We start from the raw sequence: 22384 nt of genomic DNA, 5'->3' as shown, positions 1-22384 counted from the left end.
TAGTATAATGACATTTTGGAATAAATTATTGTAGAGCAGATGTCAACTATTTGCCTCAGTTTATCTAATCTAGTGTACTAAGTCATACTCAGGCAGTCAATCCATTACCAGGTACTGAGTTAAGTATTGAGACAGAGAATAATGAATCAATTATCCATTGGATTGTTTAAGGTTTCTGAAGAATCATTATGCTGTGACTATGAAAACATTCAGATATTCCTAATACTGGTTAGTAATATTTCAAGCATTCAACTCTAATGTTTTATTTACTTTTACAATATTCAGTACTCAAGGTTAAGTTAACATGCTACAAAACCTTTATAATCTATGGATATGAAATAAGGCACTATAAAACTGCTTACCATTTAAAAAAATACAGTAATTTTCCCAAAGTATAATGGTTCTTAGGCATTGAATTTCATCTAGTGAATACTCCTAATCTCTTTCTTGGAATTTCTAGATTAAAGTGATTAGTAATTTCCTGAGTATTTTATCCCTTACAGTCTGTATTGAGATATGAACAGAAGGGAAGCAAATGCTCTTATGGGTCACAAGTCACTTTCATGGACAGTAATTGTTTTAAGGCATGCTTAACAAAATTTCAGGAACTTTGTGTCAGGAAAATATTCTTAGAAAATAAGGTTTCTAATTAGATCCATCCTTCCAATAAAATAACCTGTGCTTTTCAAGGGCTACATGTAGCTAAATAATTTCTTCTCTAATAATTGTCATTGCTGTTGAGTTGTTTCAGTCATGTCCAAATTCGACTCCATTTAGGATGTTCTTAGTAAAGATACTGGAGTAGTTTGCAATTTGTTCCTTCAGTTCATTTCATAGATGAGGAAATGGAGGCAAAATTAAATAACTTGCCTAGGATCGTACAGCTAATAAGTGTCTGAGGCTAGATTTGAATTCCTGATTCCAAGTCCAGTTTCCTATTCACAATAATTCCTGAAATGTACTGATTTCTATTGGCATAATTGCAATTAAACTACTATTATGCTTTAAAATACAATGTAATCCCCAAACTAAAAAAGATCCCTAGACAATAAAGTTCATCTGGTTAATGCTCCTGATCTCTTGGAATTTCCAAATGGAAATGACAGAGTCCTGACAGACTAATTTCTTACAGTCTGCATTGGGAAATGAAAAGAAAGAAAGCAAATTCTCTCATGAGCTTTTAGTCTTCATAATTTGAGAGAAATTGTATTTCCAGGATATTCTCTAGCTTTGAAGCTAGTTTCATTATTATTAAAAGGTAAGCTAAAGTATATTTCATATAAACAATGTAAACCAAAGACAAGTAATAAAAAAAGCTAGTCTTTTGGGCTACAAATCCATACCCTTCTGTGAGGCAGGTGCTCCCTAGGATAAACCATAATTATCTTTGTTATATTGCCTCAATAAGAATTTTGTTTACAAGGAACAATTTATTGTACATTCGCTGATGTTTGGAGTAGTAAAAGAAAACATATCAAATACTAACATTTTCATTTTAACACATTTCCTACTATTTGGGTACTTTAACATAAAAAGAAAAATTATTATTTTAAATAATAATTTAAGGGCTACACACAGATGGCTGTATATGGTTATGCTGGAAGCAAACATATCAAACATATGAATTAATAAATATGAAATAAGCAGACACATGAAAAAAAGCCATGTTGCGGTACATTAAGATTTCTGCCAATATAAGGCTGGCCATTTGTTGCCTGCACATTATTCAGAAATTAACAAGTTAGATAAATAATTATACAGAAAGCTTTCATTTGGTGAAGTTAATATTATAGGAATGGTACTTTAAGGATATTTATATAGATCTATATTTAATTATCATTTGACCTAAATTTCATATTAGTAAAATTTAAATATGATGTTACCCTTTTCTCAGCTGTGATATCAAAATCATTCTTCTGGGAAATGCCTGATATTATAAAATGCCAAATTTTGACTTTATCTAAGGGTAAGAACACAAAGGAGCATTATTGGTGAAGGCTATAATGTCAGAAGTGCTAAAGCACAGAATTAGGGAACTTCAGAGTTAAATGAGACTTAAGAGAACATCTTATTCATCCTAATCCAAGCAAGAATCGTTTCTACATCAGTCTATCTACTTGAATTGTTAATCTGTTTTTCTTTTTGGCTCAAAGACCTTTAGGGAGGGGGAATCTACTATCTCCCAAACTAACCCATTCAACTGTTGGAGAGCTATAAGCACATTTAACAATCCTGTAACAGTTTTATTAGATTTGATGTGTGTGAATTTTATCAAGCATGAACTGAAGCTAAGGATAAAAAATGGTTTACTATGTTTAGGCCATTTTGGAGGGTAAAAAAGGATGATCCAGAAGAGATAGCATTATTGTTTAGGATAAAGAAAATGATGACAACTAATGCTGGAGATAATTAACTTTTACTTATTTTTGTTTTTTTTTCCTCCCAGGAAAATGATCTTTGGACTGGAAAGGACAGGACAAAAATAGAAAATACTTGATTCTTAAGATAATTAAGGACATACTATGAGAGTAACTAATTGCTCTAAGAGTAAAATGGACTCTATTTCATGTGAACTATCTCCTAGAAGACTGAAAAAATTCGCAGATGGCTTTGCTGAACCATTGTCAGGGGTAATTAAAAAGACCGTAGAAAATAGGAGTGGAGGGAGACTTGGAGAAGAGTAAATGTGAAAATTTAAAACAAAATAAAGAAGGGAAGAGAATAAAGTCACAAATTATAGGCCAGCATTATTGAATTTGATTTGTGGCAAGATTCTAATATTGACTATTGATGTGATGGTAATGAACATTTAGAAAAGTATGTAGTAATATCAAAGAGCCAACATGAGAAGATCATGCCAGAATATTTGTTTCCCTTCTTGTCAGTGTTAGAAGTGATACTAAAAAAAAAAAAATCAAGAGACTGCTATAAATAGTTTATTTGAATGTTAGCAATTGTTTCACAAATTCTCATTCTATTCTTATATAAAAACTGGAGAAGTAAAGGCTAGATTAAATGAAGTTGTTGAGGAACCATATTCAGAGAGCAGCCTTTAATAGCTTGATATTAAATTGGTAGATTTGTTAATAGTGTCCCAGAGATGTGCCAGTAGATTTATGCTTTTCAACATTTTTTAATCAATGAATTAGATAAAGACATTGATGCATGCTTATCAGATCTGCAAGTGACATATAGTAGGAATAGTATACCCTAGAAGAATATGGTTTCTGTCTTTGACGATGTAAGTGCTTTCATCTAGGAGATAACTTGTCCTATTTAAGTCTAAAGGTTAGAATTAAGAGTCATGATGACAAGTTGTAGAGAGGATAAATAGAAGTAAAACATTTTTCAAATATCGAACTGCCCAAAAGCTTATCTGTAAGGATAGAGATCATGATACTTGTAGTATTTACCTCATAGGGTCATTACAAGAATCAAATAAGATAATATTTTATAAAAGTGTTTGCAAACCGTAAATCACCATTTAAATGTCAGTTTATATTGTTATTACAAAAGTGGAATAGGCTTTCTCTGTAGGCTGAAAGATAACTTTTCAGTAACATTCTACTTATGTCATTAATATTGAATATCATAGTATTCTGGGTATGTGGTTTGTCCTCTAAGTAGACTACCAATGAATAGAGAAATGAATTTTCATCTCCCTCAGCACCTAACAGGGCTCTGAGCACAGCAGTTGCTCAATACTTCCAAATAAATAAATGAAAAAAATGACTTTTGAGTTATTTTCCAACTCTGTAATTGTGAAATATATTCTCAATAAAAATTACTCTATCCAACTCATCATTTTTCTATTTTAACTTACCTAAGATGACATAGAAAGTGAGAAAAATCAGAATGACCAGGGCAAAAGGAAATATTTACAAATAACTTATTGCCAAAGGAATGAGACATGCTTTAGAAACCTGAAACAAAAAACAAGTTTCATTGGTTGCAGCCTAGTTATTTTTCTTCTAAAAAGGTATTAGACTAAAACTAATACCCCCACCTTTGTAACTCAGGTTGTAGTTTTCTCCAAAAAGCCATTTCTGAAGGCTGATTACAAACCAAAAGAATCAGCAGTACAGAGTCATGACTGAAATAAATACAATAGGAAAAGAAACAACCAAGTGACATCTGATCCCTTCTTTATAGCTTATAGTCTTAAAAACATCTTCCCAGAACATCAAGAGATTAAAGGCTTTATATGGAGTTACTTGGAATATGTTAGAGAGAGGACTTTAACCTAAATTTTGGCTTTAAGGTCAATTCTATGTATCATGCTATACTATTTCTCTACATAGTTCAAATATAATATTGGGATATATTAATATATCTATTAGTCATTTTGAAAGTATTTTTTTGACATATACCACCTATGTGTCCCTGAGTAAGCCACTTAACCTCTCAGCTGTGTAAGACTATAAGTTTCAGAGAAGGAACTAATATGCCAATCATTGGTATAGCAAGTTTTAAGTCCTCAAATGTTCACTGTGGCTCAATGGATAAGAATAGTGGGCCTGGAATCAGGATGACTTGAGTTTAAATCCAGCCTCAGACACTTCATAAACTGTGTGATCCTGGTCAAGTCAATTATTTGCTTCAGTTTCCTCATCTGTAAAATAGGCTGGAGAAGGAAATGGCAAACTGTTTCAGGATTTTTGCCAAGAAAACCCCAAATTGAGAGACAGAGTTGGACATGGTTTAAACAACTGATTAACAACAAAAATTGCATTTGCCACTTTCTCATGTCACTCTCTCCTAATTCTTCATTCTTTCTTTCTATCTATTTCTGCTTTCTTTCATCCTATTCCTGCTAAGAGAACTACCATTTCCCTTTGCCAGTGATACTATAGTATATAATGCATGCTGCCCCTTATCTTTACTCATAACCATAAGCAAACTAGAGAAGCCCTAATTACTTCTCACTATAACAACAGGCTTCTAATCACTTTCCCTGAATGTAACCTCTCCCTTCTTCAATTTATCTTCCAGATAACTTCCAAATTAACATTCTTAAAGCATATTATTTTTTTGTTTTAAGATATTACTTTCCTACTTTAGACATAAAAGGTTCTTCTTTACTTTATGGATAAAATACAAGCCATTTGTTTATCAGTGTCTTTAGCAAGCTGCTTCCATCTTATCTTTTCAGTGTTATTACATGTGCTTCACTGTCATGCTTCTTTGTATTTATCGTATTCATTTTTTTCTTATAGCACAATAAAATTCTATTATATTCACATGACATAGTTAATTTGTCCTTTCTCTAATTCCTAGGCATCTGCTTTGGAGCCAGTTTTTTACTATTACAAAAAAGTGCAATTATAAATATTTTTTCTTTCTTCCTTTTTTTCCTTCTTCCTTCCTTCCTGTCTTCCTTCCTTCTTTCCTTTCTTTCTCCATCCCCTTCTTTGTTTTACTCTTTCATACTTCCAAAATTCTATTCAAAATGGTTGCACAAATGGGGAAGATATATTTTTAAACCAGAAAACAGCATATTTACCATAGCACTGGACCTATGTTTTAGACATAGGATTAAGAAGGATTATAATTAATTTGATAAAAAGGAGAAAAAAGCAGAAAGAAGAGAGACAATGCTTATCTGATCATATTTCTCTGAGAGGTATATCAGCTGCTTGAGTATAAAGAAAGTGATGAGGACCTGAACTAGTGTGGTTATGACATGAAAAAATCTTCTGTGGCGAATACTGTTTCAGGCAGTATCTGCTAACAGATTCAAAGTTTTATTTTAAGAAAATGTTGAAATTTTACCTTATAATAAAATCAGTTACAAAATAATTGAGACTATAGATGGCTTCTTGAAAGTATAAAAACAAAGCAAAGCAAAATAATAAAGTAAAATTAACATATGCTTCAATAAAAGGTTTCAAGCAAGGTAGTTTAACTCAGGGTTATGACCAGACTTTGAGTCAGTCATTTTGGAGATGAGTGTGGGCATGTCACCATGAGTGTGTGTTATGATGCTATTCCTCTGAAAGATGCTTTGTTCAATTGTAAACCTTAATTAGACAAGGAGTCAATGAGATCTATCAGGAGTGTAAAAAAGGTTGAAATAAAAAGGTGAACTTATAACTTTGAAGAAGGTAAACTAAGTAACTGCTGCCTATAAAAGAAAAAAAATTCAGGTACATGAAGGAACTAAACAGCCTCAGAACCCAGGGAAGGTCATTTCTGTAGAGAGAACATTTAGAATATAAAATCCAGGATGTGCTTATATAGCTAATCTTCACTACTTCAAAATTTCTCTTCTGGATGGTTGGGTTACAAAAAGTATCAGGAAATATAAATGTTCTACTCTTAATAATAGAAAGTAGATCAAATGAGATAGAATTTGTAAAGCTCTTAGTACAATGCTAGTACATAGTATGTATCAATAAATGCATGTTACTTCTCATCCACACCCACATGGATTAATGCTTAGTTCAAAGGATCATGTTGTGCTAACACAATTCAAATTAGAAAAAAAAGAGATTCTTCTATAATGATTTTGTGATGAGTATCATTGTCTTCATTTTTAATTCATTCATTTTTCAGTCTTTTAAATCTTATTTTTACTTTAAAAATTTTTTTGTTCTTTGTTCGGTTATTCAGTTGTATCTGACTCTCATGAACTGTAGACCAAAAATAGACACCCTCCCCACCCCCAAGGTTTTTTTTTTTTTTTTTTTTTTTGGCAAAGATACTGGAGTGTTTCATGTAGGCAGGGTTAAGTGAATCATCCAGCATCACACAGATTATAATTTGATTTCTAGTTTTCCTGATTCAAGGCCCAAGGCTCTATTCACTGTGCCACATAGTTGTTTAATGAATACCTAATAAGATGAACATTTCCATATACAAAGTAATAAAGAAAAAGATCGTACACATAATTGTGAATCATTATTACACACAGCTTATATTTTTAAAGTATGTAATCAATTCAATGTTTTTAAAGTTGGCTTGTTCTAAAATCAACTCTAAAACTTGTTTTAAAATTGGCTTGTATTTAAATGTTTTAAAATTGTCCCCCTCTTTTTAAAGAAAGAAAATTAAAACACTTTTAAACATAAATGCATATTTAAGCAAAGAAAATTACCATATTAGTCAAGTCCCAAAATGAATTAACTCATTCTACTTATCACTTTATTGTCAGAAGGTGGATAGCACATTTTATCACCAATCCTCTGGAGTTCTTTGCTTGTTCAAGTTTTTAAGTTTTGTTTGTTTTTTCTTTAAAATGTGGGTGTTATTGTATAAATTGTTGTCTGGATTCTACTCACTTCACTCTGTATTAGTTGATAAATATCTTAAAGTTTGTCAGAAATCATCCATTTTATCATTTCCTAAAGTCCAATAATATTATAATACATTTATATAACTTAATTTGTCCACCTAATTCCCAGCTGATGTGTACTACCTTAGTTTCTAGTTCTTTGCCATGTATATCTATATATGTATGAGTGTGTGTATATATACATACATATACATGTACACAAATATCTGTGTATTTTTTACACATTGCTCCTTTTCCTCTTGCTTTGCTTTCTTTGGGTATAGTCCTAGTAGTGTTAGCACAGGGCTTAAAAGTCCATACATAGTTTAGGGACTATTTAATATCATTCTAATTTGCTTTTCACAACTATTAAAATAAACTATTAACTAATTAACTAAACTATTATTAAGTGAAACTATTTCACAACTCCATTGATGCTATAGTAGTGTACCTATTTTCTGGCAGTGTACTAATAATTGTCATTTTTTAAAAAATCACTTATCCTGATACATTCAGTATAAATTCAAATCTCAATTATTTACATTTTCCTTTTTTAATCATTAGCAAATATTTCCCACATGGTTATTAATAACTTAGATTTCTTCCTTTCAGAATTGTTTGTCCCTATGCTTCTACTATTTTTCTTGTTCCTATAAATTTGAGTCAACTTTTTAAGTTTTAGATATTAGTCCTTTATTAGAGAAATGATAAACTTTATTTTCCCCCAGTTAGCAATTTCCCCTGTAATTATTTTTTGGTACTTGTTTGTATGTGTGTGCAAAAACTTTTCAATTACATATATTCAAATTGTCTATTTTCTGTGATTCTCTTTATCTTTTGTTTGATTTTGAACTATCTATCCATTTTCTTCCTCTATCCCTTCTCTAATTTATTTTTGAATGATCTGTCTTAATCCTTTAGTCTCCCCCATAGTTTAAGCATCAAGGCCACATTTATATCAAAGAAAGAATCTCCTAAATATTTTTTCCTATTTTTGCAATTAATTGGAATTATTCTCTGAATGTTTGGTAGAATTTATTTATTGTGAATTCTAACTGGCCAATGTGTGGTTGTAGATCTGTTATTTCAGGTATTTTATGTTTGTAAAAAAATCCACTTACTATTTGCCAATTTGATGTTAATTGCTTCAAATTTGATAATTTCTTCTTTGATTCTAAAAATATCTATTTTAATGTTAAGTTGTAGTGATTTTAATTGTTGGCTGCCTGTAGACCTAAAAACAAGTCAATCCCCCAAACTGTTTTAATTTCCTTGGTAAAACAATTGCAGTCTTGAATTACCAGTGACTATTGGTTGCTATTTCATATGTCTTCATCAAAATAACACTAAAAATGGAGAATAGCACATATACAATATCTACAAATGCACATAAACTCTGCTTAATCATTTCTTGCCTTACTCGACATGCTAAATAATTCCAATTCCTTGAACCTTTACGTGTAGAAGTAATAGTCCAATTGTTTTAATGGCTTTGTTATATCTAGATGCTGGTTTCTAAACACTCTGCTCAAGGTATGAGGTATTAAAATTAGCACAATATACTAATAATTATTTAAGTAATAATGATTACACCAGTAAGCATCATAATTATTTCTTACTATTAACAATGGCATTATATTTCAAATCATATTTTACTTTTGATCTTGAAATATCTATTTAACCAAATTTCATATTTATAGTTTAGTTCTATGTGAATTAGTCTATATTTGTTGTTGTTGAGTCTCATTTATCTCTTTCTTCTAATTTAGGTTTATGTCATAATCCAAATTAATAGTCTTCTTCATTCAATTTAGGGGTAATCACATTTTAATAAACATATTTACTATTCTATAATTCATTAAAAATGAAAATATTAATTAGATTCTGGAGCAAAACTTATTTTTGGAAGCCATTTTGTTAAATATTTCTTTCAACAGTGAGTCTAAACCATGATATATACGATCTTCTAAGGAATTATTATCATTAATGTTGTTAATTGTCTAGAGGTGTAAAAAAGTACTTTTTTTTTTTTAGAAATGCCCTCCATCAGTGTATTTTATCTATATATTCTGATCTCTGGGAGTTTTCTGAGGTGCTTCCTTATGGTCATAAGTGTAGAGTACAGGCTATTTCCCTGGAGGGCCTCAGGGTCAGCTAGAGTCAAGATAAATTAAAGTTCTTAGTCTTTAGGGGGAGAAGTGAAGGAACTTTAGAAATATTTTCTTTAAGAATCCATCACCAATTATGTAATAGTCTGGTTATCTTTAATGGAGACCTGTGTGTAAAATTTGGAGCTGTGGCCAATAAAATTTGCTACTCTGGGATGGATTCACAGCATACATTAATTTGTGCATTAGTATAAAAGGTATAAGGTATATATCTTGTCAGGTCTTATCCCAGATAATTGTACTGCTCAATTAATGGCCTTTTATTTTATTTTATTTTTTGCAGAGAAGAACAGATTTTACTTCTTCAGGGGATATCTCAGTAGTCCCAGTTGCATACAATTCTATTCTCTCCAATTGTAATCCTTTCCTCCCATCAGGTTGTTTCCTGTCTGATTGATTATGTAATCACTTTCTCCCATCAGATTGCTTCTTGGCTGATTGGTCATGTCTGAGTATTGAATTTCTAGACTCTTTGGTGTAACATCAACTGCCATCATGCCCCAAGTATTTTTTGTTTTGGGCCCTGGGGCTGGGCTCCCCATCCCATTTCCCTGAATCAATCTACATTCTGATGCCCAATGGAAGCCTCTGTTGCGTTTTAGACATGGAGTATTGGATCTTGTTCTCCCACCCTGTTTTCTCACTCTATCTCTATGCCAACATTAAGCTTTCAGATGCCCTACTTTACCACATTGAAAGCACTGATGAGTCTCTCTGGAAGTCCCTTGACAAAAAGGACCCTGTCTTCCCATGTTCGGATCTTGCGAAGTCTGCATCAGGGCCTAGGTATAAAAGGTATTTGTGCCCATTGTGGCACAGCATTTTATGATCTCCTCTAAAGGAGCATCCTTGTGTAGTTGTAGTGTAATTCTTCTACAAACCTCATTAGCATTTTCTTTAGCAAGTTGCCTTATCATAATTTCTGTTGCTGCATTTTCACCAATAGTTAGTGTGATGCTGTCTGCAGACATCCCACAAAATCAGCAAAGGGTTCATTTGGTCCTTGAGCTATTTTTGTGAAGGCCTCTCCTCTGTCCTATTTACCTGGGATAAAACCCCAAGCTTTGATAGCAGCAAAAGCAATTTATGTATAAGGTGCTAAGGGGTAATTAATCTGTGCTGAAGTGTCTGCATAAGGACCTACACTTGTTAGTTGATCACAGGTGATTGGTGTATTAACTTCAGGTTGCCTATTTCACCGGGTTTGTATCTTACAGAGTTTACTATATTCAGAAAGCTACAACAAGTTTTGTCCAGGTTCTGAACATGTCCTTGCTATAGATTTCCAATCACTAAGGGTTAAAATTTCATAAGCCAAATTCTGTAATAATATCTTAACATAAGATGATGTAGCCCCATAAAGAGTGCAAGCCCTTTTCAGATCTTTGATAGTTTCTTGATTAAAAGAAATGTATCTTCTCCTTTCTTGACCTGAAGAATTAAGCTGTTAAATCACAGGATATATTTCTATTCTCAAATCAGCTGTATTCTGCCCTTCCTCTTTGGCTTTAAGTAGTGAGTTTTGCAATAGAGTCATGGGAAGGGGTGATTGCTGGGGGGGAGGTGCTGGTGGTATCACTGTCCTTCCCACTCCTTCTTCTCCCTCCATCCAGGAAAGTGAAGTTGATAGGGGAGGGTCAAGAGCCTGCTCTAGTGCAGGCAGAGTTGAAGCTGGGCAGTGAGAGTAAGAATCATCATGCCCTTCAAGTCAACTTAACTCCTCATGCCCTCGGGAAATATTTCTATTATCCTCTCCAGTCTCTTCCTCTTTCTCCTCACACTTCCTTATGTGACTGTTCTTAAAACTTTTCTTTTTTCTAGAATTTGCAGGATTCTTTAAGGCCAATTGTATTATGTTATATATATAATTCCTTAGAAATTGAATCAGGACCTTTTTCATTGTAATATTCACTTAGTTGATCTCCTACTAGTTTCCAATTATCTGCCTCTATTTCTTCTTCCTTGAAGAACCAAGGGGACATGCATTCTCATGTTTCTAAGAGTCCACCAATATGCTACTAAGTTACAAGCAAACCTTGCCTCTTTATTAGTCTGAGTATGCTTTCTATAGAGCTCCCTTGGGGGAAGGAGTGGGGGTAGGGGTGGGAGAGAATCTTTTTCTAATATCTGTCCCATTTCAGCTAGAAAAGGAAAGTTACTAGTTTAGCTCTTAATAAAGTAAGTTCCCTATTTGTCTATTAAAATACTCACCCTATTTCCTGGAAGGCTTCAGGGTCAGCTAGAGTCAGGGTAAATTAAAGTCTTTAGTCTTTAGGGGAAGAAGTGAAGAAGTCAGGCAAGCTGCGATGAGGCTTGCCAAAGATCTCTCCTGCATTGTGGAGTCCTGAGTCACCAACTTCTCTCCTCCTTCTCCTGCCACCAAGTCACTCTCCCTTCTCTCCCTCCACCTTCCAATTCTTGCCTATGATTATCTTAACACCAAACATTAAGCAAACACCATTGGTGAGAAGAGCCATTTATCCAAATATGTGCTAATAGAATCATTGTCTCCCATCAAATAGGTAATTAGCCTTAATGCTCGATTGTCTGAGTCAAACATACCTTTTTGGAATTTCAGCTCTTTACAATATAGTATGTGCCACTGAATAAGAAACAGTACTATAACCCAATTTTTCTTTACTCCAAAGCTAGTAACTCAGATGTGGTGTTCTCTTCTTTTTTATAATATATGTTGGTTCTCTGTGGGCAGGTTTCTTGGGGAGGTTTTCTGGAGGCAGCCTTAGTTTCGGTTCAGAGTAATAATCACTTCAAATACAGCTAGCTGATAAAATCCAAATGTTTACTTTCTCCTTCCAAGTCTTATCTCTTTCCTTGGGCCTTATCTTTTCCTTGGGCTTTCTTAGAGGCCTCTCTCCCTCCTTGGTTCCGAGAGCTCTTGCAGCTTGTCTTTTAGCTCTTCCAGCTTCTGCCTCTAGCTCACTCCAACTCGTGGCTTCTCAATCTCCAACTGATTGATGCTCCCCTCTCAATCTTTTTCAACTGAACTCTCCTGACTGAGCTCAGCTGTTTTTATACTCTTTTTGAGGTGAAAACTCAAAGGTGGACTCCTCCTCTAAGAGTGGGATTATGGGAGGTGTGAATTTGGATATCTCCTTTTTATTTTATTTTTTATTTTTTTATTTAATAGCCTTTTATTTACAGGTTATATGCATGGGTAACTTTACAGCATTGACAATTGCCAAACCTCTTGTTCCAATTTTTCCCCTCTTTCCCCCCCCCCCCCCAGATGGCAAGATGACCAGTAGATGTTAAATATATTAAAATATAAATTAGATAAACAATAAGTATACATGACCAAACCGTTATTTTGCTGTACAAAAAGAAACAGACTCTGAAATATTGTACAATTAGTCTGTGAAGGAAATCAAAAATGCAGGTGGGAAAAAATATGGGGATTAAGAATTCAATGTAATGGTTCTTAGTCATCTCCTAGAGTTCTTTCGCTGGGTGTAGCTGGTTCAGTTCATTACTGCTCCATTGGAAATGATTTGGTTGATCACATTGCTGAGGATGGCCAAGTCCATCAGAATTGGTCATCATATATTATTGTTGTTGAAGTATATAATGATCTCTTGGCCCTGCTTGTTTCACTCAGCATTAGTTCATGTAAGTCTCTCCAGGCCTTTCTGAAATCATCCTGTTGGTCATTTCTTACAGAACAATAATATTCCATAATATTCATATACCACAATTTATTCAGCCATTCTCCAACTGATGGGCATCCACTCATTTTCCAGTTTCTAGCCACTACAAAGAGGGCTGCCACAAACATTCGTGCACATACAGGTCCCTTTCCCTTCTTTATGATCTCTTTGGGATATAAGCCCAGTAGTAACACTGCTGGATCAAAGAGTATGCACAGTTTGATAACTTTTTGAGCATAGTTCCAAATGAATTTGGATATCTCATACTGAACCCTGAAATCTCCCAATTGTATGAACTAATGTGTGAGCTAATGTGTAAACTCTCAAAGGTGTTAACTTAAGCATTGTTTCTATCAATATTAGTGACAACACTTTGTAAGGATTTGCTCTAATGTGAACCAATAAGCATTGTATCAATTCCATTGAGTTAACACTAGAATTCTAACACCCAGACAATACATATTGATAATAAATCACCATAAACTATCTAATTCAATTCAATAGACTTTTATTGTCTACACAAAGTTTTTAGAAGAGGTAAGAGATGAGCATAGCTAATGTTTAAAATCATTATAATATCAGTGCCCAGGAGAAGTTTAAATTGAATTAGAAATTGGAATTAAGAGAGGGCATTTGGGAGCTTAGAGGTGTGTCAGAGAAAGGATCTTTGAAGTTTATGAAAATATGAACTCAAAAGAAGTAAAGTTGTTCAGCAGAAACACAGATATCTGGGGAGACTTTCCCAGGCTAGGTATAAGAGAATCGAAGAAAGAAAACAGAAGATTGAGAGATGGGAAGTAGACCAATACAACTGGAACAGAGTGAGATTAGAAAAAGTTTATGAAAAGGCTGGAGTCAAACTGTGTGATCCCTTGAGTGAAAATCTAATGACTTGACCTGTCAGTGCTAGGTAACTCTCCAAGGTTTTAAGCTATAGAGAAGGCCAGCAGTAGAGGGTGTTTTCCCATGAAAGAGTTCCTCATATAAATGAAATCACAGTAGTAATCCTTAATTTGTATCTCTTCTTCATCATCATTATCGTCATCATTCAGTAACTAATAGAAATGAAAAATGATCATTATAGAAGTAATATGATACCATTTTTTTTTTTTTTTTGCTTTGGAAAAATTACACTGATGGTTGTAGAAAAATAAAGAATGGTACTGGAAAGAAGTAGACCAATTATGAGGCTATTATAATAGTTGAGGTAAGAGATAATTAAGACTTGAACAAAAGTGATGGCAATGTGAATGGGAAGATGGGGGTTGTGAGAGGTATTATGAAGGTAGAAGTTAAAAGGATTTGGATAACTGACAATGTGACTATTTAACAAGATAAGTCAAATGTAACACTGGATGATTGGGAAATGGGAAAAGTAGGGAGAAGAAGTGATGAAGACCTTATTTAGTTTTCATGATCATGAAATTCTGGAGTTTTGGAAGGATAGAAATAAAAAAAACCCAGAACCTCCACATTGTATTTGAAGTTATCCAGTGGAACAAGTACCTGAACAAAAAATGCCCTCTGAAATATACTTTTTTACTTAAGATCATCTAGTAATGTGATAGCTGAGACCACTCTTTCCACTCTTAGAAGGCATTTCTTATTAGCAAATTTTTCATATGTCTTTCTGCAACTTCCATCCATTGCTCAATTATCCTCTCTGAGGCTGAGCAGAACAAATCTAACACTTTATACATACATTAACCTTTTAGCTACCCCATCCAACTAGGTGGGCCAGGGAATAGAATATGGGCTTTCAATCAGGAAGACTCATGTTCCTGAGTTCAAATCTGATTTCAGGTACTTTTTAGCTATGTGACAAGTAACTTAATCCTGTTTACATCAATTTTCTCACCTGGAAAATGATCTGGGGTAGGAAATATCTTTCCAGTATTTTTTTTTTTTTTGCCAAGAAAACTCTAAATTGGGTCAGGAAGAGTCAGATTTTACTGAAAAATAACAACAAAATGTATCTATATAAATCTCTTCAGGTTCAACACTACTGATTCCTTTAAATGGTCGCTGTCTTTCAGAAACAGTTTCAGATTTCACATCCACCATAAAACATAGCTCTACTAATTGTACTTTGCACCCTAGATGGGATCCTTTTCATAGTGTACTTGTCTAGGTGAGCAGGTGAAACAATGACCCAAATTTAAGATAATAACAGAAGATATCTGGATGTCTTAGTGTGTACACCATCCTACAAAACAAGTCACAATCCAATCATATGTTCTGATCCTCTGAGGCTCTTCTTCATAGAAGACTTAGATATAGGGGATCCAGGTGCTGAATGAGTGGCTTTCCTAAACAATTTTTGACACCACAGTGAATAAATCTTAGAGGAACAAGTAGCTGTTTTTCTCTCACTTTCACTACCTATCTGCTTTTCCTGTCTTATATCTCTCTGATGATATTCTTTGTGCCACCACTCACCCAGCGCAATCTTTATTGTCATTATATTGGTTGTTTTTTGTAATCAGCATTTAACCCTTCTTTGCTCTTTGGGTAATTCGAAACTTTAATTAGTTGTGCTTTTCTCTGACTCACATAACTAGGGACCTATTGACATTAAAAAGTGGGAGAGGTACCCACTTTTTTCATGAAAACTTGGAAGGCATATATTAAGACACTGCTTTATTTCTCTAAGGCAATTTGTTTTTGATTCTAGTCAATTCAGAATCTAGTCATAAGTATAGTATAGGAAGATAGTTTGGTATAGTGGAAAAAGTATAGGAATAAAATTCTTTAGCTCAAATACCATCTCTGACACTTCTAAATTATGTGGCTTTGGGCAAGTCATAAATTCTCTGAGCTTCATTTTCTTCATCTTTAAAATGTGAGACCATAAAAATAGAGGTTTTGTGAGAATCAAATGACATAATGTATGTAAAATTTTTTGTAAACCCTAATATATACTTAATAATAATAACAGCTATCTTTTATGTAGTATCCATTATATACTAGTTACTGGCTTTTACTATATGGTAGGTTTTGGGTTTCTATTATCTCATTTTATGCTCAGACTAAGGAAGAAACGTGTTATTATTATTTCCATTTTACAGTTGAGGAAACTGAGGCATACAGAGATTAAACGACTTGCTCAGGATCATAGAACTAGTGAATGCCTGAAGCCAGATTTGATTTCCATCTCACCACCTACTATAGACCATAAAATGAAGATCATTGTCCCACTCTGTCCTGGTCAGTTAATATCTGTTGTGTGTATTATATTCTAGGAGGGATGTTGGTAAAAGTTGGAGTAGATATGGAGGAAGGTAACCAGGGATTTAAAATGATATTATATGGGGGAAGCTAGGTAGCACAGTGGATAGAGCACCAGTCCTGAAGTCAGGAGGACCTGAGTTTGAATCTGATCTCAGACTTAATACTTCCTAGCTGTGTGACCCTGGGCAAGTCACTTATCCCCAATTGCCTCAGTGAAAAAACATTTTATACACACATACACACATACACACACACATATATGATGAATATGGAAATATGTTTAGAAGAATTTCACATATTTAACCCATATTGGATTCCTTGCTGTCTATGGGAAGGGATGAGAAGAAGAGAGGGAGAAAAATTTGGAACACAAGATTTTGCAAAGGTGAGCATTGAAAGCTATTTTTGCATGTGTTTGGAAAAATTTAAAAAAAAGAAAAAAGTGATATGATATATTAATTAGAAAAATTAAAGATATTTAATCTGTTTTAGGTGAAACATTGGAATCAATAAGGCTGTCATGGGGAGGATATTGAATTTGGAGTCTAATAATCTGAATTTGAATCTTACCCTACTACTTACAGCCCCCATTCTCTAATCTATAAAATGAGAGTGTTGAAATAGATGATCTTTCAGGTCAGTTATGAAACCCTATGATTGCTATGAGCATTGCGATTAAATATTTGAGAAGTTGTCATGTAGAAAATGTATTTTACTAGCCTGGAGAGGACAGATCCAGAATAAATGAGTAGAGGTTTTAAGGAGGCATATTTCACCAACACTAGGAAAGACTTCCTGATAATTATCTTTGTTTATAAATGGACCAGAATGCCTTAAGAAGTATGGAATGAGTCCCTTGTTACAAGAGGTTTTCAAAAAGTGGCTGGACAGACATTTATCAGGGATTCTGTGGAAAAGAGAGATGAGCTTAGACCAGATAACTTCTAAAGTTTCATTGTTTGCCTAATGGATATAGTGTTAGACTTGGAGTCAAAAATACTTTTATTCAAATATATCATACTTCTAACTGTATGACTCTACATAAGTCATTAACTATTCTGAACCTAATTTTCCTCACCTCTAAAACAGGAATAATGATAACACTTACCTCAAAGAGTTATACTGAAGATCAGATGAGTTAGTTCACATTAAATTCTTTGCAAACTTTAAAACGATCCATAAATTACTTGTTTTGGGATATGATAGTAATTAAAAAAATTTTTTTTGTTATGTGTTTTGTTATGTGTTATGTGTTTTTTGTTAATGTGATTAACAGATTCACATACAGCAATTAAAGAAGCTTTGGATTTGGAGTCGGAGGATTTGTGTTTGAATTCTAGCTCACTTACTTATTATCTGTATAACACTGAGTACCTCAAGTAACTTTCTCCAACTTTAGTTACTTTTTTGTAAAATAAGGAATAAGAATTGATGATCTATTTAAGCTCAATATTCCATAACACTCAAAGTGTCTATCAGCATTGTGTGATTTTTCTTAGAGATCATTTTGTAATATGTATAGAAGTTTCTAGAAGTTTCCAGCATTGAAATAATGCACATCTATTTATCTGAGAGAGAATTATTATATCTGACTAGAATGTGCAGGAATTAATATCAATGTTAAAGAAAAAGGCCCAAAAGAGAAATAGATAGAATAGATCAATAAAAGTATTAGGTAAAATATCTTTATTAATAACTGATCAAAACACACTGATCAGAACAAATTAGTATGGAGTATGCCTACATGCTTTTATTTCATTTCATAATAAATTTATTGTTGTATATATATTAGAAATAGGGTTAATAACCATTTATACAGTGCTTACTATGTGTCAAGTACTGTGATAAATGCTTTACAGTATTTTGTTTGATCCTCGCAACAGCCTTGTGAAGTAGGTGCTGTTATTACCATCATTTTATAGTTGAAGGATCTAGGCATACATAGGTTAATTATTCACTTGGGTGACACAACTAGTGCAATCCTGGGGCCAGATTTGAATTCATATCTTTATGAATCGAGATTCAGCACTTCATCTACTGTACCACCTGGCTTGTTTTTATATAATCTCCCTCCTCACCAAAGTTGTATGTACATGAATTTCTCCACCACTTCTAGAACACTTCCCTGAAGTTGTCATATAATCCAAATTGGGAGACCTTCCCTATTTTACAAGTAACTTCTAAGTAACTTAATATGTACATCCTGGTAATCTGAATTTTGATTCTGCTCTCATTCCTACACTTTCAGGTAAACAAAACCCCTTGTTGTAGTCTATACATTTGGTAACTTGCCTTTACATCAAAAAGCATAAAATCTTTGAGAAAAAACAGTTCATTTAGACAGTACAGTGGAGAACATTTTCCCCACTCTTGTATTCTCTGAACAGCTCATCTATCTTTTAGCTTGTTTAGTTAGACAAGACTTGAAATGGGGCAGGAATAATTGTATATCTGTGTACTGATGTGTAGAAGTGTAAAATAAATCAGTTTAAAAATTAAACAGCTGAGGCAGAGCCAAGATATACAGGCAACAATTCATCTGAATGCTCCCCAAATTCCCCTCCAAATAACTTTAGCACATTTCAAATCAAATTTTGAAATGATAGAACCAACAACAGGTCAGGATAAAGCATTTTTTCTAGCCCACGACAACAAAAAGGATGACAAGTAAGGTCTGTTATAACAGGGTAGTGGTCAGACCACAGAGTAACATGATCTGAAGTAACACCAATAGCAGACCTCGGAGGCAACAGCAACTTCAGAAACATTCACCCGGTTAAGGGGGTCAGACAACTAGTCAGAAAGATTATTGGGGATGCTTTTTTCTGGTGCTGGTTAAAGGAATCTATTGCATTGGCCATACCTACTTTTGGGTTTCAGTAGCATTTGTGGCTGCAGTGAAGCAGAGGACCTAGTCATAGTTCTAGGGCTAAGAGAAGCACTAGTACTTGTGATTATAAGGGAGCAATAGTCCTGGTCACAGTTGGAGAACCAAGAGAAGCTTTAATGCTTCTGTTGCAAGGGGGCAGGGACCTTGGTCACAATTTCATGACCAAGAGAAGCACTAGTGCTTGTGGTTGTAAGGGAGCAGGAGTTCTGGTCTCAGTTCTACATTGGAAAAGATTAAGTATGGTTACTCACAAAGGAGCAGGGGCCCTGGTCTGAGAGTTAATACCTGGAGGATCATTAGCATTTGTGGCTGCAGGAGAACAGGGGACCTATTCACAGTTTTAGGGTGAAGAAGAGTAATAGCACTTGCAAATACAGGGGTACAAGGTCCCTTTCTGGGCAAAGGTCAAAGCACAAAGCAGAATGTAGTAACCATATCTCTCCTTGGCTTATGACACTTAAATACTTAAAATTAAAAAAAAAAAAAAAACCCAGAAGTGGCTTGGAAAATAGCAAAATGAAAAACCTGAAGCTTGGGACAGTGGTCCCTCCACCACAGGAAGAGAGCCCAACTTTAGTGTACAGTTAAAAGTTAAAAAATAAGTTAGAAAAATGAGCAAACAACAACAACAACAAAAAAAAACCCTGATCATTAAGAAAGTATTATCATGACAGGGAAGACACAAACTCAAATTAAGTAAGTGGTATCAGGACAGCTATAAGCAAAGGATTAAAGAAAAAAGTGAATTAGACATAAGGTAAATAAGAATTTGTGAAAAAGATCAAAAAGAATTTTAAGAATCAAAAGAAAGATAAAGGAAAATAATATGGAAAAATAAAAATAAAAGTAATACAAGAGAATTATGAAAACTAAAAGAGACACACAAGTGCTAAAGAAAATAAAACAATAAAAAATAAATCATTGAAATCAGAATTGGACAAATCATAAAAGAGATACAAAAATCCACCGAGGAGAAGAACTCCATGAAAAAAAGAGTGAACCAAATGAAAAAAGAAGTATAAAAGCTCATTGAAAACAATAATTCCTTAAAAGTTAAAATTGGACAAGTGGACCCTAATAATTCCATGATACATCAAAAAAAAAAAAGAAAAACAAGTAAAAAAATTTAAAAAATGTTAACTATATCATTAAAAAAACAATGGACCTAGAAGATACATTAAGAAGAGATAATTTAATAATTATGGGATAATTTACTGGACTATCTGAAAAACACAGACATGAAAAACAAAACAAATTTCAAAAAACTATCAAAGAAAAATGCTTTGGATCTTAGTTCCAGATCTGGATCTTAGATCCACACAGTAAAATAGAAAATGAAGGAATCTACCGATCACTTCCTGAAAAAGATTCCAAAATGAAAACTCCTCAGAATGTTATACCCAAATTCTAGAGGTCCTGGGTTAAGGAGAAAATATTGTAAATGGCCAGAAAAAAATAATTAAAATATCTTGAAGCCACAGGATAATCCAGGATTTAGCAGCTTTTTCATTAAAGGATCAAAGGGCTTGGAATACTGAGGCAAAGGATTATAACCAAAAATCACCTACCCTGAAATATTAAATATATATAATCCTTCCCAGAGGAAAAATAGATATTCAATGTGGAAAAGGATTGTCAAGAATTTCTTGTGAAAAGACCAGACTTAGATAAAAAACTTGGTTTTAAAATACAGGACTCAAGAGAAGGATAAAAAGGAAACAGAACTCATTAAGTTAAACTGTTTATCTTTCTACATAGGAAAATGATACTTTTAACTCATAAGAATGTTAACATTATTAGGGTAGATAGAAAGAGTAGACAGAGGGCAATGGTGTGAGTTGACTATGATGTTGCCAAAAAAAATAAAAAAAAAATAAAATAAGGGGTGAGAAAGAAGGAAACATTGGGAAAAGAGGGAAGAGAGAGAAAAAGTATCTCTCACAAAATAGAACTTTTATAATGGAGGAGAAGATTGGGGTGTGGGGTGGGTAACATAAGAACCATATTCTAATTGAAATTGGCTGAATGAAGGAATAATAAACACGGATTGGGTGAGGAAATCAATTTTACACTAGAGGGAATTGGGAGGGCAGTAAGATAAGAGAAGGGGGAGCTGATAAAAGGGAGGGCAGAATGGGTGACAAGATGGTCAAAACAAAATACTTTTGTATTGTAGAGAAAAAAAGGATAAGGAGGGGGAATACAATAGAATGGAGGAAAATAGTAATTATAAATGTGAAAGAGATGATTCCACCTATAAAATGAAAAATAATAGGCTAGATTAAAAAATAGGATCCTACCATACATTGTTTATAGGAACAAGAAAGACACATGACTTAAGGGGCTATTATGCTTCAGCGAAAGTAAATAATAACAACAACAAAAAAGAGGAATAGAAATCATGATCTCAGCCAAAGTAAAAACAAAGATATATCTAATTAAAAGATAAACAACAAAACTACTTCTTGTGAAAAGGTACCATGTAAATGGTGAAATAATATATTCCTATAAATAAAAGGGAAGTAGAAATGAAAAGGGGATAGTATCAGAAAAAGGGAAAAGGGGAGATAAAAAGAGGGAAACACACAGCCCATGAAGAGGCAAGTGAAATCTATCATATCTATTGGAATTTAGAGAGGGCAAGAAACATTATATGAATTTTACTCTCACTAGATTTGGCTCAAAGAGAAAATAATTGACATATTTTGTTTACAGAGAAACTTCTCTAACTTCATTAAAAAGTGGGAGAGGAAAAGGGGAATGAAAAAGAGTAATAAGGGAAAGGTACAAGAAAGGGGAAGGGATTCAGAGGGGGTGGGAGGGATTCTAAAGAGGGAGAGCTGTGTGGGGCAAGTGGTGCCCATAAGTTTAATACTAGGGAAGAGGGTAAAGGGGAGGGGGGTAAGAAAAAGAAAAGCATAATCTGGGGATAATAAGATGGCAGGAAATACAGAATTAGTCATTTTAACCATAAATGTGAATGGGATGAACGCTCCCATAAAGCAGAGGTGGATAGCAGACTGGATCAAAAGGCAGAACCCTACAATATATTGTTTACAGGAAACATTTAAAGCACGGTAATACATACAGAGTGAAGGTAAAAGGCTGGAGCAGAATCTATTATGCTTCAGGTGAAGTCAAAAAGGCAGGGGTAGCC

The 22384-nt window shown here is 33.7% G+C and overlaps 1 protein-coding gene across 2 annotated transcripts in view; it reads right to left on the bottom strand.

Moving 5' to 3' along the window:
- Positions 1-22384, bottom strand: part of GRID2 (glutamate ionotropic receptor delta type subunit 2) — a 1791455-nt gene that overhangs the window by 258795 nt on the left and 1510276 nt on the right. The window lies entirely within an intron of this gene.

This window comes from Sarcophilus harrisii, chromosome 6 (genome assembly GCF_902635505.1).
Source record: "Sarcophilus harrisii chromosome 6, mSarHar1.11, whole genome shotgun sequence".
NCBI classification, from domain to species: domain Eukaryota; kingdom Metazoa; phylum Chordata; class Mammalia; order Dasyuromorphia; family Dasyuridae; genus Sarcophilus; species Sarcophilus harrisii.
This window is presented reverse-complemented; position numbering and strand designations above follow the sequence as displayed.